At 47.5% G+C, this 21,291-nt stretch overlaps 1 protein-coding gene across 1 annotated transcript in view; it reads left to right on the forward strand.

The window, feature by feature from the left end:
• Window positions 1-21,291, forward strand: part of LOC115543897 (uncharacterized) — a 979,736-nt gene that overhangs the window by 881,999 nt on the left and 76,446 nt on the right. The gene's annotated exons all lie outside the window — the stretch shown is intronic.

Here is a 21,291-nt window from a genome sequence, read left to right on the forward strand (position 1 = left end):
AAAGGAAGCCTCGTTTGTTTCCATGGTATTACCAGGTTCTTACCATATAATTTGTAATACATTATTCCCTTTTCTATGCAGTCAACACAAACTTGTACCATGTACGTTCTGCGACGTTACCAAGTAAAACACGACAATTTACCCAGTAATTAAGCTGAAACTGTACTGTAAAAGGAAGCCTCGTTTATTTCCTTGGTATTACCAGGTTCTTACCATATAATTTGTAATACATTATTCCCTTTTCCATGCAGTCAACACAGACTTGTACCATGTACGTTCTGCGACGTTACCAAGTAAAACATGACAATTTACCCAGTAAGTAAGCTGAAACTGTACTGTAAAAGGAAGCCTCGTTTGTTTCCATGGTATTACCAGGCTCTTACCATACAAGTTGTAACTGGTTATTCCCTTCTCCATGCAATCAACACAAACCATATATGTTCTGCAGTATTTTATTGTAAAGTACTATGCTAATTTCTAGATTGTACATCATTAAATTTGGGCTGTTGCCAACATAAACCTTGGATAATGGGTGTTTCTAAGAATTGGTTGCCTAATTTCGTAGGAAGTACACAATATCGGAGTTATTACCAACCTAAAACAGTTACAACTACACGCTACTTAGTTGAGTTGATGGGTAATAGTGAAGGTTTTACTTGGTACATCAGCTGTAATTCCTCTGTATTTACCCTCTTATTAACAGTGGTAATTACCCTGCAGTCTCCACATCTGGGATTTGAAGGCTGACCAAGACCTGACCAGGTACCTCCAAATCTCCCCTTCCATACTGCAATAAAGAATCAGAAGACAAGAAAATAAACATTAGGACTGTCAATTAATGAACATTTCTAGAACATGTAGAACTCAAAGATTATTTTGTTTATTAGTTAAAAAAGGATGCTGGTCCTCTGGCCATTGTGTTTGGTCATATTGAAAAGAGAAAAAGGCATAAATACAGTTAATAGGACGGGAGGGGACAGGCTGTTAGCTCCGGTTAGCACTTTAGCATCGAGCTAGCGGAGCTTCTGTCATTCAAATAACTCGGACATGTTGTTTAAAACCTATAATACCAAATTTATTAAAATATCCGGATTTAATCGGGCTCTCTCCCATAAGTACAGTTAATAGGACGGGAAGAGACTCTGTTAGCCCCGGTTAGCGCGATGCTAAAGAGCAGCTCTACCGGAGCATGCCACCTCAACAGGTGCAAGTTAACGTACATGGTACAAGTTTGTGTTGACTGCATGTAAAAGGGAATAATGTATTACAAATTATATGGTAAGAACCTGGTAATACCATGGAAACAAACGAGGCTTCCTTTTACAGTACAGTTTCAGCTTAATTACTGGGTAAATTGTCGTGTTTTACTTGGTAATGTCGCAGAACGTACATGGTACAAGTTTGTGTTGATTGCATGGAAAAGGGAATAATGTATTACAAATTATATGGTAAGAACCTGGTAATACCATGGAAACAAACAAGGCTTCCTTTTACAGTACAGTTTCAGCTTAATTACTGGGTAAATTGTCGTGTTTTACTTGGTAACGTCGCAGAACGTACATGGTACAAGTTTGTGTTGACTGCATGGATAATGGAATGTATCTATTATGAATTATATGGTAAGAACCTGGTAATACCATGGAAACAAACGGCTTCGTACCCAGTATTTAAGAAGATGTACCATGACACTAGAGGAAAACAGATTCCTGCTTGTTACCAGGTAAGTAATTCCATAGTGGTAAATCGAATAAACCCTTTCTAAATGGGTGTAGCTATGAATAATAACTAAGAAAAAGTATTTTATTTTAAAGTACTATGCTAATTTCTAGATAGTACATCATTACATTTGGGCTGTTACCAACATAAACCTTGGATAATGGGTGTTTCTAAGAATTGGTTGCCTAATTTCGTAGGAAGTACACAATATCGGAGTTATTACCAACCTAAAACAGTTACAACTACACGCTACTTAGTTGAGTTGATGGGTAATAGTGAAGGTTTTACTTGGTACATCAGCTGTAATTCCTCTGTATTTACCCTCTTATTACCAGTGGTAATTACACAGTAATACACTATAATTTACCGGATAATTCCTCTGTATTTACCTTCTTATTACCAGTGGTAATTACCCAGTAATACACAATGATTTACCATGTATTTACCGGGTAACTACCTCTGTATTTACCTTCTTATTACCAGTGGTAATTACCCAGTAATACACTATAATTGACCATGTATGTACCGGGTAAATACCTAGTAATTAGGGGACTGTAAAAGGAAGGGTTACCCACAAATCCAACAAATAGCGTATGGATGCCACCTATCGATCCATGCCCTTTGGGAACATGGTAGGACCAAGATGGGCCCTTGGCTTCAAGGATTTGCTTGGGTATTGTCCTTGGTAAAAATAATGATGCATGGCAAATTGGTTTGAATGTTGAGATCTGGTAACTATTGAATTAATTTTTATTTATATATATACAGTATATATATATATATATATATATATATATATATATGTATATATATATATGATATATACTGTGTTATAAATATATCTATGTTGACCATTATTCAGAATTAATTGTCTCAGTTCATTAGCTAGAATGTTATCTTACCCCAGACGTCGATCAGTGTTCATGTGTACCCATGCTTTTAACAATCTGCAGCCTGGAGGTGCATCCCAGCAAATTAACTGCATTTATCAATACTAGGCAATGCTGAAAGAGGTATCCCCTTATACAGGCAACTAATCCCCACATACACATACACATAAACAACCACAACACACACGCACACACAGACAAATACATGTACGCACCTGCACACACATGCACGCACACAGGCATGTGTGTCAACAACAGTGATCCAGTCATTAGTACATGGCTGTAATATAAATCCGTTTTCAGGAACTCCCATTAGGCCTATACACAGGGTGGATATTACCCTGCTATTAAATCAGTTGTTATAGAAAAAAGCTTATCGCACAGTTCTATGTTCACATTTTGATTAATCTCGTTATTTTAGCATGTTCGATTAGATGGAACTTCCTGCTGGAGGTCAAACACGACAGCCATAAGTCTATGCTGTCAACAGACATTTCTGCATTTAACATATATTCTTATGTATGTAATAGATGGGGGATAAAAACCTGGCAAATCCCATTGATTCCATGGCCGACCAATTTAGAGTAGAAATACAACATGGGGCAAGGTGAATAAATACAGTATGTGTGTCTTCTAATGCAACACTAACATAGATTGCTTGTCTGTTTGTGTTATAAGAGTTAATTATTAATTCACCTTCCAATAAACTTGCAGCACAGTTTACTGCTTGTGCTATTCATTGTCATATAGCTGCTACAACAGGCGCCCAAACAATGGCAAAATATATATTTTTTAGTAAATTCAATGCATTTTTAGATGCCACCGACATCTGACAGCAGAAACAGCGAGTTGTGGCAGCCCACTACAGGTTGGAATCCCAGTTGGGAAACCTTTATCTCCTGAGTTCCTTGTGTGGACAGTGGCTGGTGAGGAAAGCAGTGAGTTGGAGCTGATGACTTCCCAGCGGCTCTGGCCAACGGTGAGGTGTCCAGACCTGTGAGCAAAGAAGCTTTTAACCGGGTGTGAACCAGACTGTTTGGAATCCAATAGTTAGAGATGTTTCATTTTGTTTGAACATGTGGAAACCTGATCAGCAGTCGCCAAGGGTTTTTTGCCCCCAAAGATGGGAAAGGGGATTCTGCAACCGTATATCTGTGATTGGTTGGGTCAGGTTTTTCTGATTATATGGTGACGAGCACCCAAGCAGGTGAAAAAAATTGCTGATGTGTGGATGATCCGTGTTTGCGGTTCAGGTGGTTCGTAGCCAATCAACTAGTCATATGGGGCAATACCCAGCAGAGTGATACATGAATGGATGATGAAATCACCTCCTGTAAGAATACAATGAAGTACTCTATTGGAAGATCTTGAATGTAGATCTAGGATAGCATCTTGAGTTTAGCTAGAAGTGTGAGGTGCATTGTGATCGATGGACAATAAAATGCATCCAAGGTAATCGTAGAGTAGAGAGTATTATGGGTAATATTAACATGAAATGATAGCAATTGTTTGTGGGGAGGAAAGGGAAACAGACAGGCCTCTGACAGCTCCCTAGTTGAAAGATTCAATGTGTTTTTGTCTACATACTTACTAACAATAAATAACATCATCTGGAGCTCCTGAGGGGTATTCCATCAACCAAGCTAAAGACAAAGCCGGGCTTATTTCGCTTAGCCTCGCTAATTAGCTAGAGTTGTATTCCATTAACGTGTTTTAAGGGTATCTCCGCTATGTAACCATGACAACTTATACCACAAAACTGACCTGGTCGGTAGCAGGCTAACTTTCACGCTTACTTGATCGGTGTTTGAGAGAAGCCCCATCTGTCGGCAACAAGTGTACCATCAGAAGTTTCCACCAAGCCTAGTCCCCACGATTTTATCATAAAATCAAATCAAATCAAATCAAATTTATTGTCATTTTGTTGATTGAACAACAAAACGAGAAGGCGTTTCTCAGGGATCAAGATCAAGAACACATACATTACAAACAAACGTCCCAATGATGAATAAATAAATAATAAATAAAGTCCAGTGGGAAGATTTAGGACGCTGGTGCATTGAGCATCCTGACAGCTTGAGGCAGGAAGCTGTTCCGCAGCCTGGTGGTGGAGCATCTTAAGCTGCGATAGCGCTTCTTGGAGGGTAGGAGCTTAAAGAAGTTGTTCAGAGGGTGAGAGGGGTCTCTCACTATTTTCTGGGCCCTATTCCTGCAGCGGCTTAGGAATATGTCCTGGACAGAGGGAAGTGAGGCTCCAATGACCTTTTCCGCTGATCTCACCACTCTTTGCAGGGCCTTTTTGTCCGCCGCACTGCAGCTGGAGAACCAGGTAGAGATGGCGTATGTCAGCACACTCTCCACTGCCCCCCTGTAGAATGTGGTGAGGATACTGGGAGGTAGTGAGGCCTGATGGAGTTTCCTCAGGAAGTACAATCTCTGTTGGGATCGCTTCACTAGCCCAGTGGTGTTTTTGGACCAGGAAAGGTTGTCAGAGATCTGTACTCCCAGGAACTGGATGCTCTCCACCTTTTCCACTTCACGAATACTGATGCAGAGGGGTGTGTGCTTAGGTTGTGATCTACGGAAGTCCGCGATCATTTCCTTGGTCTTTTCCGCATTGAGCACCAGGTTGTTGTCTCTGCACCATCTCTCAAACAGATTGACCTCCTCTCTGTAACAGGATTCCTCATTCCCATGAATGAGACCCACGACTGTAGTGTCATCTGCAAATTTAACAATCATGTTGTTCTTGTGCCTTGGCACACAGTCATGGGTCAGCAGCGTGTACAGCAGAGGACTGAGCACACATCCCTGGGGGGATCCTGTACTCAGTGTTATGGATTTGGAGATTTTTTTCCCAACACGAACTGACTGTGGTCGCTCCAACAGGAAATCCAGTATCCAGTGACAGAGGGTGGGGTTTAGGCCCAGGAGGAGAAGTTTATCCATCAGTCTCTGCGGCAAGATGGTGTTAAATGCAGAGCTGAAGTCAACATACAGAATTCTAGCATAGGTGTCTCTCTGTTCTAGATGAGTGAGTACTGTATGCAGGGTGGTGGATATTGCATCCTCTGAGGAGCGGTTTGAGCGGTAGGCATACTGATGACTGGCTCCCTGTCTCATCCCGCGTCAACTACAAAGTCCTCCTACTCACCTACCAATGCATAAACGGTCATGCCCCCCCTTACCTGCAAGAACTCATCACTCCCCAAAAATCAACCCGCCCCCTCAGATCCAATAACATTCTGTCCCTGCAGATCCCAAACACCAGGCTACGCACCATGGGCGACCGGGCCTTCGCCGCTGCAGCCCCTCGACTGTGGAACAGCCTCCCGGACCACTTAAGGGCAACACAAACACTAGCCTGTTTTAAGACTGGCCTAAAAACCTTTTTATTCATAAAGGCATTTCCTACTTTTTAAAAATTGTATACTAGCACTCTGAGATTCTGCTAGAATGAAGAGTGCTCAACAAATAAAATGAATTCTTATTATTATTATTGATGAGGATCCAGTGATGCAGGTAGGCTGGATGTGATGTGTGGTTTGATTAACCGTTCAAAACACTTCATCACTATTGGGGTCAATGCAACAGGACGGTAGTCATTCAGACAGGACACAACAGACCTTTTTGCAACTGGAACGATGATGGATGTTTTGAAGCATCTGGGTACAGTGGCTTGACAGAGAGAGATGTTGAAAATGTCTGTTAGAACATCTGTCAGCTCATCAGCACAGGCTTGGAGCGCCCTCCCCGGAACGTTGTCCGGGCCGGCTGCTTTCCGAGGGTTGATCTTGGCTAGGGTTCTCCCGGTGTCAGCTGGGCTGATGACCACAGGTGTCTGACCGGATGGAGGGGAGAGTCCAGTCCCCCCTCTCGTTGGCCCTCCTGGTGCCTCAAACCGGGCAAAAAAGTCATTGAGTCTGTCAGGGAGAGAAACATCACTGTCCTCAGTCCTCTGCCTGGTCTTGTACTGAGTGATTTGTTGAACCCCCTGCCACATTTGCCTAGTGTTCCCTGTGCTACAGAGGTTCTCCTTGATTATCCCTGCATGGCGTCTTTTGGCTGCTCTGATCCCTCTGGAGAGAGCTGATCTGGCTGAGCAGAGAGCGGCCTTGTCTCCTCCACCGACGCAGCATCCCGAGCCTTTAACAGCTGACGTACCTCAGCAGTCATCCAGGGTTTTTGGTTGTTCCGTACTATATAGGTCTTCATCACAGTAACATCCTCTGTGCACTTGGCAATGTAGCTCATCATCGTTTCAGCATATTCTTCAATGTTAATATGATGTTCACCCTGAGATGCTGCTGTTTTAAAAATCTCCCAGTTAGTGCATTTAAAACAGTCCTGCAGCGCTGAGTGTGGCCAGCATCTGGCCACACCCTGATGTGTGACTGGGTTGCCCTAGTTCGTATCAGCCTGGGTTTGTAAGTTGGAACCAACAGCACAGATTTATGGTCTGAAAGGCCAAGATGGGGTTGAGGAATGGCCTTATATGCCTCAGCAGTGTTGGAATAGACCAAATCAAGTATATTTTCTCCTCTTGTTTTAAAGTCCACATATTGCTTGAATCCAGGGAGCACAGTCTTTAAGCTAATGTGGTTGAAGTCTCCAGCAACAACCACAAAGCTGTCCGGGTGTTTTGTCAACAGTGCGCTGATGACGTCAAACAGGGGGCGGAGTACTTCGTAAGCATTGGCGTTGGCGCAAGGGGCTATGTAAACAGCTACTACAATCACACTGGTGAATTCCCTTGGCAGGTAGAATGGCCGACAGATCACCATAGAAAATTCCACCAGTTCAGAGCAGTGTTGAGCCACCGACGCAGCGTTTACACACCGGTCTTTGTTGATATAAATGCATAGCCCCCCGCCTCTGCTCTTACCGGAAGTCGCCGCGTCTCTGTCCGCTCTGAATAGTGTTGTTCCCTCTAGCTGAACAGCCTCGTCCGGAATGTTTTCATGTAACCAGGATTCGGTAAAAATGAATAGACAGCAATCTCTCCATACCTTGAGTGATCCTCTCATCAGACGGAGCTCATCCAGTTTGTTTTCGAGAGATCGGACGTTGGAGAGTAGGATTGTTGGCACTGCTGGTCTCTGGTGGGGTTAGTTTTTAGCCTAGCTTTGATGCCAGCCCTCTTACCCCGCTTTAGTTTACGTTTTGTTTTGATATGTTTTGTTTTGTTTACGTCCACCCCGTCTCTGCTGCTTCCTCCTCCGGGCAGTTGGGGGCACAGTGTCACAGTGTCCGTTAGTATCCTGTGTTTGCGTAGTATGTCCAGATGCCAGCGAATGCCAGTGATGTTACTCGCTTGCAATGTCCTAATGTTTAATAATGTTTCCCTGTCATAAACTATGTTTATAGGACGTCTCACACTCAAACATTCAATCTCAATCTCACAGATCTCAAGAGGGGCCGCTGCGACTATGCGCGCCGCCCTGGCAACGAGTTTACTACCTCGTCTCCTAATCCTGTTCCTAATTCCTCCTCTCGATCCTCTTTTCCTCCGTATTGTCTTCTTTATCAGAGTTGTTGGTATAAAATCCAGTTGTTCGGGTGATAAATCAACTGTCTGGCAAGCGAGTTGAAGCTCCAGAAGGTCCGCTCTAGCGTAAGTGCGTCTCGGTGGATTTGGATGCGTCGGATGCGTCGTGACCGTTGGGATGCGTCGTGACCCCAGCAGAGAATAAACCTCTATAACTTGATGCAGAATGGCTTTTGAATTCCACTAACGCAGATTAGACAGTATCCATAAGTCATAAGAATATTGCCATGATTTAAAATCGCGAGTCGCTCCAACAGAGGAGCGCCCCGCATCTCGTTGCCTTGACAAATGCATATAAATAAATAAATGTACATATATGAAGTACAAACAGGGTATATTTTCACTAAGGGTCTAAGAATAATCTTAGACCCTTATAAGGCTGCGTCCCATTTCTACCCCTTACCCCTCCCCCTTGGTTTGAAGGGGTAAGGGTGTCCCAATTCTCATTTGGGTTAAGGGGTAGGGCGAAGACAAAAGGCTACGTAGCCCTTGAAACGAAGCTATCCAAGGACCACACTTCAAAGGGAGGGCTTCGAGGAAAATCCGGCCGAAAATGCATTTTTACTAGTTGTTATCATTCGGACTCATGATGTAAAGTTGACTGTATATTCAGCTCGAAGTCATACACGGACAATGCGATCTCTGAGCTCGATATAAAACATGACATAACGGTAAATAACCGTTGAACTATACATACAAGATTTTGGCGCTCTCTAGTGGCCAACCGAAATCGCCAAATAAACAAACAGCAGCGATGGCTCAAGCGAAGGACACGCACAAATGTAAGTATTTTCAGCACTTTAATTACGGCAGACTGGTGTAATAATACTATTTTCGAGCGGTTGTGAAGTTAGTTTTGAATCACTAGTCAAGTTTGTTTTGATTCACTAGTCAAGTTTGTTTTGAATCACTAGAAGCCGATGCTAATGTGTTCCGCTATCGCTATTTGTTGAGATAGATATCCGATAACCCTTGACATGACATGTTAAGGTTTCAAGTAAAATTTGTGTGCAGTGGATTTGCTTACTACTACTATTACTTGGTTGATTATACCGGCGCACTGCTTTGATAACGGTAAAGCTGCCACCTAGGCTACGTCACTCGCCTGTCAAACTGAAGATTTCCTTTCCACTTTTACCTCAGGGACACCAAAGGAGACCAGACGGCTCATTAATTTCAGGGCGACCAGGGACAGTGAGTTCCTAAAATCGAAAATGATCGCCAGAAAACAGTGGGAGTGAGTCTTACGTTGTTCAATCTTTTCATTCTTGCGTCTGTTTTCTACTTTGGTATTTCTGTGTTGAGCTCAATAGCCCACTGAATGTCTGTGTCGTTATACTGTACGTTGGCTGTGATGTAGGCTTTTTCTGGAAGAAATGGGGGTGGAGGGGAAAGTGACCAGGCAACAGGCTTCTAAGAAGTGGGAGAACCTTAAAAAGAAGTACAAGGTATGTGTCTAGTTTGAAATAAACAATTACCAATTGCCTAATGAATGTATCAACCAAACGAGACCATTGTTTTTGTTGTAATTATTTGCTGTGTGTGTGTGTGTGTGTGTGTGTGTGTGTGTGTGTGTGTGTGTGTGTGTGTGTGTGTGTGTGTGTGTGTGTGTGAACCTCCATTACTTGACTCCTGTCTTCATCATCCCGAAGGCCCGCTCTATCACAGAACGCACCTTGGATTGGCGGTAATTAAAGCGCTGCTGCACCCGCCCAATCACCGGCTCTTTATAGGGAGTCAACAGACAGACGGGCGTCTGGAGGCAGGGGTACCCACCATCACCTAAAAGCATGTAACCCGGCGGTGGATACCTGGCAGTCAAATAAAAATAACTGTTTTTCATTACCCTTGTCCTTTATGTTTCTTGGACGGAATGTAACTGATAATTTCGTTGCTCTGTAACATGTGCAATGACAACAAATAAAATCCTATCCTATCCTATCCTATGGCAATGTTTTGATATGTTGAGGGGAGTGTCTTATGTCTGCATTTATTTGAAAGAGCATATGCACAGAAAAGCAGACGGACGGAGTTACAATGGAGATCCTGCGAGTTTTTAAAGCCATGTGACGCGCCACATCACATAGGGAAGTTAACGCCAGCATTTCTGACGTTTTTATCCACTAATTCATTATGTGAGGCAACTCAACGCAACGTATGCTTGATCTGAAACATGCCTACTCGTGGCCTCTGTTGACATAGCAGTCAGCTGTCCGCAGTCAGCGACGATGAAGCCACGTAATGGAGGGGCGTCCCATTTCTTAGGGGAACGTTTTACCCCTCTGTATTGAGGGGCAAGGGGAAGGGGTAAGGGGAAGGGGGAAGGGGGAAGGGGGAGGGGGAAGGGGAAGGGGTAAGGGCTAGAAATGGGATTGGGCCTTAGTCTATTGTTAATGTGGATATTTTCTCAACACATTTTTATATAAATGTATGTATTCTATCAAAACGAGTAACCAGCAGTTGGGAGAGTGGTTCAGCATTAGCCCTGTAGAATGGGTGACCTCAATTCGCGGCCTAACAATTGACTTCTTATGTAATAAATATGTCTTAAAATATCCCTAGAGCCCAAATATTACTTCAAAAACCCAGGGTAAAGTAAATGTTAATATTAATGTTACTGATAGTGAAGCCTTTGACACAATGACAAAGACACTCAGTGCCTTTACATGACACTCAAGAAAATCAAATTACTGGCTTAGTCCGGCTATGATTGGTTTATTAAAATGCATGTATACACCTTAGTCAGAGTAAAATCGAATTGGGTTGCTCATAGTCGGATTAAGATTATTCGATTGATAGTCACATTAAGGGTGCATGTATACGTTGACTTCGATTTAAATCGTATTTTGCGTTCTGCACTTGCTCTAGATCTTTTCCCAGGGCCATGAGCCGGAGGTATAAGGATATGATAGGTGTCTTGTAGTCGCCGTCGGAAAAACGAGAAACAGCGATTTGTGAGGATGTGTCTGTGCAATCGTGTACTGTAAAGTTAGTGGAACCACAAATAAAGTACCCAGCCTGTCAAGGATTGGTGGCCGAACAGGCTTGCACAAAGAGTTCAAACATGTGTAATTTTAAAATGGCTATACCTGTCGATATACATGGATGATCAAAACATTTCAATGACAAATAATTGGATCAAATGAACATTACTTGTACCAATCTGCCAAAGGGCATGCAGGCAAGAGATGTGTCAGTAAGCTGAACAGGTATTAGCGTGTTTTAGACAATTAACCTTTGACCTGATTCTGTCTCCCTGTGTTTCCCTGCGTTTCCCTTTGCTACCAGACCTCTCAAATGGTGCAGTGTAATCGCCTCCAATAACTTGTGAGCTTCGCCTACCATCTCTCTTCCTCTATAGCTCGGCATACAACAACAACTGGTCAGAGAGAGAGAGAGAGAGAGAGAGAGAGCGAGAAAAGATCAGGAAGCGAGAATACTCAAGAAAAGGAAACTGAGAGACAGGCTAAACAGTGGTTCAGAAGAAACTAGAAGGGGGATAGAAAAAAAGGTAAAAACAGACAGGGAAAGAGAGCGAGGGAGGGATAGAGAGACAGGGTTGGAGGGAGAGAGAGAGACAAAGCGGTAGACAGAGTCAAATTAAAGGGATTAGCCAGCTCATTCCCGTTTAATTCCCTTATCAGCTCCTCCCACGGTGGATTGGGTTACAGCCACAATGTTTACACAACCTCCAAGCCTGTTGATGCCAGCGTAGGCATGGCCGACATTATGCTGTATCTCCCCACTTACCTGGCCTAATCCCCAGCACACAACACTCTGCATGGGATCAAGGGCAAAACAATATAGACACAGGCCAGTTGCTGCTGTGTCACTACTTCTCATTCACATATCATTTACTGTTTGCAAAACAGTAAATATATTTAAAATAACATAAAATAACATATTTAAAATAACATGATATAATAATAATAATAATAATAATATTAATAATTCATTCATTTTCTATAGCGCTTTTCAGTGACCCGAAGACGCTTACATAAAACACGAAGAGGGAGATGACAATCAGGGGGGACAAGCAGAAGACAGCACAACAGAGAACAGAAGCAAGGTGGAGTGTGATAGTACATGGTCCCCAACCACCGGGCCATGGCCCGGTACCGGGCCGCGGGACATTCCTAACCGGGCCGTAGGTTAGTAGGCTACGACATGAATAAAAATAATAAAAAAAATAATAAAAAAAATCATGCAAAATGCATGCACACTTAATAAACTCAATTTACTTCGCAATACTGTCACTCTTTTACATGCCATAAGTCTATATGCAGTTGTTAGATTGCATATAACATGTTTGCATTTTTGGCAAGGTCTTAACTTCTTTTCTTAGGCATAACTGTCTGTCTGTCCGTGTTTGTTCACTGTTCAACACTATATGAAAATATGAAGAAATTGGTAACCCCTGCGCAACATAACCCAACAGCCCCCCCCCCCCCCCCCCCCCCTCCCGCCCCGCCGGTCCGTGACATTTTTTGGAGAATCAAACCGGTCCTTGATGCTGAAAAGGTTGGGGACCCCTGTGATAGTAGATAGGGATAAGGGTGGTTATGGGTAGGGGAGGTCATAGGCTTGGGAAAAGAGGTAGGTTAATAATATTTGAATATGGGAAGCTTGGGAAAGTCGCGGACAGGTTGGGGGAGAGAGTTCCAGAGTCGGACAGTCAGAGGATGGTCGGACAGTCAGAGTGAGAGTGAAGGAGGATCTGAGGGTTCTGGAGGGGCGATGGGGGATGAGGAGGTCAGACAGGTAGGGCGGGGCCAGGTGGTGGAGAGCTTTTAAAGTCAGGAGGATGATTTTGAAGTTTATACGTTGTTTGATGGGGAGCCAGTGGAGAGTGAAGAGAACAGGAGTGATGTGTTCATGAGACCGGGTGTGAGTGAGAAGGCGTGCAGCAGTTTTGGACCATTTGGAGTCTATGAAGGGAATGAGAGGTGATGCCAGTGAGGAGGGAGTTGCGGTTGTCAAGGTGGGACGAGATGAAGGCGTGGATAAGGGATTCAGCAGCAGGGGGGGACAGGCAGTGTCTGATTTTGGCGATGCGGCGGAGGTGGAAGTAGGAGGTCTTAACAATGGAGCTGACATGGGAAACAAAGGAGAGGGTGGGGTCCATGATAACACCAAGATTGCGGGCCAGGGGGGAGGGAGTGACGGTCGAGGTGTCAATGGTGAGTGAGATGGGTCCAGAATGGGGGTGATAGAGGCAAGTTTGTAGACAGAGGGAACATGCCCAAGGAAAAGAGAAAGATTGAAGAGGGTGGTGAGGTGGGGGATGAGGACAGGGAGGCAAGCCTTGGTTAGAGTCGTTGGAAGGGGGTCTAGGCAGCAGGTGGTTGTCTTGGACACAGTCCAAGATGTGGGAGGAGTCAACAAGGAAGAAGGCAGCGAGAGGAGGGGAGGGCAGGTGATCGGGGGGGGCAGGAATGTTGGGGATGGAGGGGTTACTGAGGGCGGCAGTCAGGGAGCTGTTTATTGGGAGATTTTATTGTTAAAGGCGAGGAGGAAAGAGTTACAGAGGTCAGGTGAGGAGTGTGGATTGACGTCCGGCGGCTGGAGCAGTTTGCTGATGGTGGAGAACAGGATGCAGGGGTTCCGGTTGATGAGGGTGGAGAAGTGGGCGGATTTAGCAGCTTGGAGGGCGTCGCGATAGGAGGAGATGTGAAGTTTGTATGCTTCGGCGTGAACGGTGAGGCGGGTTTGTGTGTACAGTCGTTCGAGTTGGCGGCCAGACTGTTTCATGGTGCGGAGTTCCGGGGTGTACCAGGGGGCGGAGTTGGTGAATGAGATGGAGGAAGTTTTCCAGGGGGCAAGGGAGTCATAAAGGATGGAGTTCAGCAGGATGGCATTGTCATCAGGGGAAGAGGGGGCAATGTCAGTCGGGAAGGCAGAGGATATGAGCTGGGAGAGTGAGAGTGGATTGATTGATTTGATGTTGCGGTAGGAAATGGAGCGCTTTTTGGGATTATGGGGTGAAGGTAGCGGAGCGGAGAAGAGGATGCAGAGATGATCAGTGAGTGGGAAAGGGATAAGATGGGGGTTAGATATGGGTAGGGAGGCGGAGCAGACTATGTCCAGGATATGGCCTTTGGTATGGGTGGGAAAGTCGATATGTTGGGTAAGGTTGAAACAGTTAAGAAGGGAGAGGAAGTCAGATGTCAGTGGGGCGTTGTAGTAGTTCAGATATAATGGGTGATTTTATAGAGAGGGCGCGACAGTTCAGCAGTGCGAGAGAGATGGATGGGGGAGCAGGGAAGGGGTAACGGAGGTTGTTGAGGTTGGCAGTACAGCAGATGTGGGTGACGGGAGGGCGAGAGTTAGTCCAGAGTGAGGGGATAAGTGAGCCATGGGGGAGGTGTTGGTTGCGAGAGGGGCCGGAACTTCGATGGATGTAGTGGCATCGGCGAAGGATCCCGGCTTTGCTAGCTGCAGTGGCAGCAGCAACTGGGAGACGATGGTTTTTGTTGAGGCGCTGAAGGTCAACGGCAGTTTAGGTGAGTGGGCGAGAAGTTGTTGGAGTAGAGGAGAGGGTCCAAAGAGTCTGGAGTAGCAGGAGTGGTAATCCAAGGTGAAGATGTGACATGACAGCAGATGAAAGAAGTCCGGGTAGTGAATTGTCAATGGCTAGTAGCTGATTAGCTAGAAGGTGGTAGGCAGTGAGTTGTGTGGATGCAGCAGTGGACCAGGTGGTGGAGTTAGTGGAGTGGGTGATGTTGGTTGCCCCAGACCGTAGCCGCGCAGCAGGCGAGCCCCACCGTGCCATAGCAGCACCCGACTAGGCTACAGCTGACGAGCCGGCAGGGACTGGGAGCTCCCCCCGTGAACGCCGGCTGGATAGCCAGACAGCTGGGCCAATTTTTTTAGCGAGGCACGCAGTGCATGCAGACAGCCGGGTTAGCGAGGGATGCAGCGGGTCAGTCCCGGATTGGCACAGTCACCACCACAAACACACCAACGTATTCACCCGGGTCCAGAGCAAGCAATCCACACACTAAGGAGACAGATGGATCCAGCGGTGATAAAGTTTGACCGGCAGACAGTTAGTTAGCTGGCTTACGTGACTGATAGCCCAGGAGTGTTGGAACGCATAAGTGGGAACGGAGCTGAACAGCAGAGACACGATATGGACTAGAGGAGCACGGAGACTTATACAAATAAATTAACACAGAGACGTGGGGATAAAACAAAAGACTACACTAGGAAACATTAGACGCAAACAGGGACAGAAGCGGCAGTCTACAATCCAGACGCCAGCGGTGCTCTAACCCGGGAGTACAATGACGTTGACGACACACTATTAATATTATAATATTTTATGGTCATTTCATAATTACAAAATAAATAGAGAGTACACATGGGACAATGGGGCTTTTGTCTCTGAAGAGACAAAAAGTAAACAACTAATTAAAGTCCCCTCCCTCTCAGCTCCCTTCCTCACTATGATTCTCCATCATTCAGAGGTCCTGCATTTCACTCAACCTGATTAGTCAGGTGCCCTGATTGGTCTGAAGGGAGGCAGGATTGCACTAAAATCTAATTTGGCTTAGACAGAGGCAGGCACAGTCAACTTGAAACAGTGCATTTCACTCACTAATTACTGACGGATGGGTAAAGCATTTCTAACAAATTACCAGTGAATAATAGCTCTTTAATATGACCTACAGTAACATCAAGGCAAGTAAAGGAGAAATTAGTGTAAAAGTCTTTTAAAATGACAACTGTTTGCGTTTAATAGCCTTAAAGTGAAGGCAAGGTAAGGCAACTTAATTTATACAGCACTTTTCATGCACGAGGCAGGCTTAAAGTGCTGGACAAAAAAACGTCCTACAATAAAATAAAATTAGCTTAAAAAAAATAAGTCTCAGTCTTGTTCTATTTCATTCCTACTGACCGCCAGAGGCGGTGCTTTAGCACTGGATGTTCCATCTCGCGCATGTGCAGGTCGAGTAATTATACCAAAAAAGTCACCTGTGACACCTGGGTGACCCGAGAAAGTCTATATATTCCGGAGTCACCCGAGGTTCTGTTCCTTCTATTTTCTCGCGGTAGCGTACTAGCAGGACACACAAACATTGTTTGTTGTAAGAGATACCATATTAGCTTGTCGCAAGTAGCCTTGTAACCAAAGGGTTGGTGCCTCGATTTGACTTCGTCCACCAAGGGCTGCGACTTGCAATTTGTTTGATTTCGGCAGGGGTGAGTAAAGTGTCTAGGCTACGCGTAGTCGACTATCCGTCGGCTAGCGCGGCAGCTGATTTCACCTTTCTACCCTTTGCTTTAATTTGCTTAGAGCATTAATTGGCGGCTAGTTTTCAGTCGCTGTGTTATTCTTTCGGTCTCGCACCGTTTCTCGGGTGCGTTCGCCTAAGCCCGGTTGCTCATTTGTATGCGCCAGTGCGCGGCTTGGGGTCCAAGCCGCCGTCACTGTATTTATTTAGCCTGTTGCGCTCTTTGATTAATCGCCATTGAGTGGCTTGGGTTTCCAAAAGCCGTCACTGTATTTTCCTGGCGCCGTCACTCTATTGTCGGGCGAATTATTGCTCGGGTGCTCTCGCCTGTAGCTTGATTGCCTAGCCTGCGCTGATTATTCTCCGGTTGGCTGCTTGGATTACCAAGGCTCGCCGTCACTGTGTTGTTGCCGGGGTTTCGCGTTGCGTCGTCGCTCGGGTGCTCTCGCCTGTAGCTTGCCGTCACTGTTATTGTCTCGCTGTCGCGTCGTTGCTCGGGTGCTCTCGCCTAAAGCTCGATTGCCTAGCCTACTGATTAATTTGCTTGCAATTAATTTGCCGACATGCTAAGCGCCCATAGTTGTGTCGCCTGCATGGCCTCCCTGCAGGCGGAGGATGGCCATGACCAGTGCCCTGCGTGTCTCGGGGTTGAACGCCTCAGGGAAGCAGTGTCAGATAACCCGTGCATGAACTGTAGTTTCATGCCTCATGCAATGAGGCTAGCTAGGTTGGCTGAGGTGGAGGGCAGACCAGGGTTGCCCCCTTCGGGTCTTGGTCAGATTAAAGCCCTCCTACAGAACCTCCAACCAGCTCAGGGTGTACCAGCCGCGGCCCCTGCGGCTGCGCAACCCACTTATACAGAGGATGACATGCTGACTACAGCTGCGTCCTGTAGCCTCTTTGCAGAGGAGGAAGAGCAAGCGTCCCTTGCCTCTCAGGCGTTCTCTCAAGGGTCTCTGGGCTGCTCGGCTAGAGGGTCAGTGTCCGGCTGCGACACTGTTAGACCAGCCGTGCGAATGTCCCTGGCAAGGCTGGGGTTGGATGAAGCTCCTTTTTCATATGCACCTGTGAACGCCTTTTTTCCACAGGCCGCTCAACCTTCCGTTTTCTCTTTGCCCCCCTCTGAGCCGTACATCGCAGAGCTTCATAGATGCTGGCCAGATTCAAGGGCTCTCTCTAGTTATAGCAGAGGTCTGGCAACTATGGCCAATGCTGATTCTTATGGCTTGGACCGGTTAGCTCCGATTGAGCCTGCTATAGCGTCCCTGGTTGTCTCCCCGGACGAGGCTCTGAGAACCGATGCGCGCTCCCCTCGGCCCCAGTGCCGGATTACAGATGACCTCCTTACCAGGAGTTACAACATTGCTGCCCGTGTGGGACGTCTTGGGAATTCGCTTTCTCACATCGTTCTGGCGCTGTCTCAGACTATACGGGGGTCAGGTGCTGATCCTTCAGCACAGACCCTCAGTGATGCTTCACTGCAAACTTTTGCGTACATGACTAGGGAGCTAGGCAGGTTAATGTCAACTGTTACGTTGGCGCGCCGCCAGGTTTGGCTGGCGCAGTCACCCCTGTCGGAGGTGTGTCGACGGACCCTCCGTTCTCTTCCAGTGGTCCCAGGCCAGACGTTTGGGCCAGCTGCTCTTTAGGCCCTGGAGCGAAGTGTACAGGTTGGCCAGGCTAGCCAGCAGTTTGCTAGCTTACGGCGTGCACCTCTGCTTCATTCTAGGCCGGTGGCCTCTGCGGTACCCAGTGCCAATAGCTCTCAACCACGTTCAGGTGGAAAATCGAGGGGCCAGCACTTCTCAGCATGGGCTGACCAGTGCCGTAGCTCTGCGCCACGGGTGGCATTTCAGGCGCCAAGAGGTTCGGCGCCAAGCCGCCGCCCCCCCAGGTAGGTACTAAAGTCCAAGGGCCAGTCGTTGTGACGCTTTTGGCAAGAGCAAGAGCTACTGGCAAGAGCAGACCACAGACCCTTGGATAGTGTCCACGCTATCCAACGGGTACACACTCCAATTCCGACGCCGGCCCCCAACTTACAGCGGGATCAAGGTTACCGTGGTTACCAATCCCGACAGATCCCTGGTCCTGAGACAGGTAGTAGCCACCCTCCTTGGGAAGGGGGCTATCGAAGTAGTAGAACCACAAGAACAGCTCGATGGGTTCTACTCAACCTACTTTCTGGTACCGAAGAAGGATGGCGGGTTTCGCCCCATTCTGGACTTGAGAGGGCTGAATCAGTTCCTCAAGGTTCTTCCCTTCCACATGCTGCATGTTGCGGACGTCCTCCAGGCTATCGCTAAGGGGGACTGGTTCGTATCAATAGACCTGAAAGACGCTTACTTTCACGTCCCTATTACCCAACATCACAGGCGGTTCCTCCGCTTTGGTTTTCTGGGCAAGGTGTACCAGTTCAGGGTTCTTCCGTTCAGGCTGTCTCTGGCCCCCGCGTATATTTACACGGTGTGTAGCAGCAGACCTGTCACCATTACAGGCCACAGGTATGGCAAAACTGCCATACCTGGACGACTGGTTGGTCATTTCCCCAACTCGGGAGCAGGCGGTCAGGGACACAGCCATGCTCCTCAGCCATTTGGACCGGCTTGGCCTCAGGGTCAACTTTACCAAGAGCAACCTTACACCATGTCGGGTTGTGAGCTATCTGGGGCTGGTGCTCGACTCGGTGGCCATGCGAGCCTGCCTCTCTCCAAAGCGCGTAGCTACCATTTTGCAGCTGCTACAGCGCTTCAGGCGGGGGAAGTTGCTGGAATACAGCCTCTTCCTTCGACTGATAGGTATGCTGACCTCAGCATCCATGGTGGTCCCACTAGGTCTTCTGGAATTGCGTCCCCTTCAGATCTGGGTGAATGGTCTCCACTTGGACCCCAAGTGGCAGAGACACAAGATGGTCAGGGTGTCTGGGCGGTGCCTTCGGGCCCTCAGACCCTGGAGAGAGGGCATACCTGATTGCGGGGTCGCCCTTAGGGAGGATAGCTTCCCGGCGGGAGGTTGTGGAGACGGACGCCTCCCTTTCCGGCTGGGGTGCAGTATGGCAGTGCAGGACTGTCAGAGGCCAGTGGGATGCCCAGCAGAGACTGGAGCATATAAATGTGCTGGAACTCCTTGCGGTGTTCTTAGCTCTCAGGCACTTCCTTCCAGTTCTGAGGGACTGACATGTTCTTGTCCGGACAGACAACACCTCCACAGTCTACCACGTCAACCATCAGGGGGGCACCAGTTCGAGGCAGAGCCTGCGGGTCACTCAAAGGCTCCTTCCGTGGGCGTTCCCCCAATTTCTAACCCTGAGGGCTGTCCATGTTCCAGGTGTCCGGAACACAGCGGCAGACCAAGGGCCACCGCCCGGAGAGTGGAGACTCCATCCGAAGGTGGTGGGGATGATTTGGGACAGGTATGGCAGGGCAGTGGCGGATCTCTTTGCTTCCGAAGGGACCACCCACTGTCCCCTTTGGTTCTCCTTGACGGAGAGGACCAGTCCCCTAGGGCAGGACGCTCTGGCTCATGCTTGGCCAGACAGCCTGCTTTATGCATTTCCCCCAATTCCCCTTTTACTGGCAGTGCTGGACAGGGTCCAGCGTGGCTGTCACAGCCTACTTCTGGTGGCTCCACATTGGCCAGGAAGGCCATGGTTCCCACCATTATTGAAACTCCTTAACGGAGAGCCTTGGTGCCTCCCAGAGAGACAGGACCTTCTGGCTCAGGTAGGCGGACGCATATGGCACACGAATCCGGGCTGCCTGAGGCTGTGCGTGTGGCCCCTGAGAGACAGGACCCGCTGCTGACGTCTTGCGACCAGTCAGTGGTCCGTACCATTTTTAGTTCAAGGGCACCCTCCACTAGGTTGCTCTATGCAAACAGGTGGACGTTTTTTTCCCAGTGGTGCGTGGCGCTGGGCGAAGTCCCGGAGACTTGCTCAGTGGTAGTGATACTACACTTTCTGCAGTCTGTGTTGGACAACAGAAGAGCTGCGTCTACCCTGCGCGTTTATATGGCCGCGATCTCGGCCACACACGCAAGGGTGGATAACCAGACGGTAGGGTCCCACTACCTAATCAGGCAGTTTCTGAAGGGGGCCCAGGGGCTTCAACCGCCGCGATCCCTGAGGGCACCATCATGGGACCTGCAAGTAGCTCTGAGGTCGTTATGTCTACCCCCATTTGAGCCACTAAGTCAGGCAGACCTGACGCGGCTGTCCATGAAGACGGCATTTCTCCTTGCCATTGCGACTGCAAAACGGGTCGGTGAACTCCATGCCTTGTCAGTGAGCCAGGCGTGTTTGCGCTGGCGCGCAGATGGGTCAGGAGTGGTGCTCTGGCCGAACCCATCCTTCCTACCCAAACGATTGTCTCCTCATCATGTAAACCAATCAATCGAGTTGGCTGCTTTCAATCCCCCAGGCTCTCCAGGGGGTGCAGAAAGAGTGTCAGACCTGTTGTGCCCGGTGCGGGCGCTTAGGGCATATGTTGAAGCGACAACCAGCTTGCGTAAGACAGATAACCTCTTTGTCTGTTACGGGGGCTGCAGGAAGGGGGCTGCCCTGTCGAAACAGAGACTCTCCCACTGGGTTGTGGATATGGTCTTGAATGCCTATAGGGCACAGGGGCTCCCTGTGCCCTTGGCCGTTAAGTGCCACTCTACCAGGAGTATGGCTACATCATGGGCTGCCTTGAAGGGGGTTCCACTTCAGGACATTTGCTCCACGGCTACATGGTCCTCATCATGTACGTTTGCCCGATACTACAGGGTTAATGTCGCTGCTCCTCATCCTGTGGCGACGGCTGTCTTGTCGATGGCTTTGAGCCCTTGATTGAAGTGAGCACTCTTCGTGACCTTTTTGGTATTAGTCATCCAGTGTTAAAGCACCGCCTCTGGCGGTCAGTAG

The sequence above is a fragment of the Gadus morhua genome, chromosome 5 (assembly GCF_902167405.1).
Source record: "Gadus morhua chromosome 5, gadMor3.0, whole genome shotgun sequence".
NCBI lineage: Eukaryota > Metazoa > Chordata > Actinopteri > Gadiformes > Gadidae > Gadus > Gadus morhua.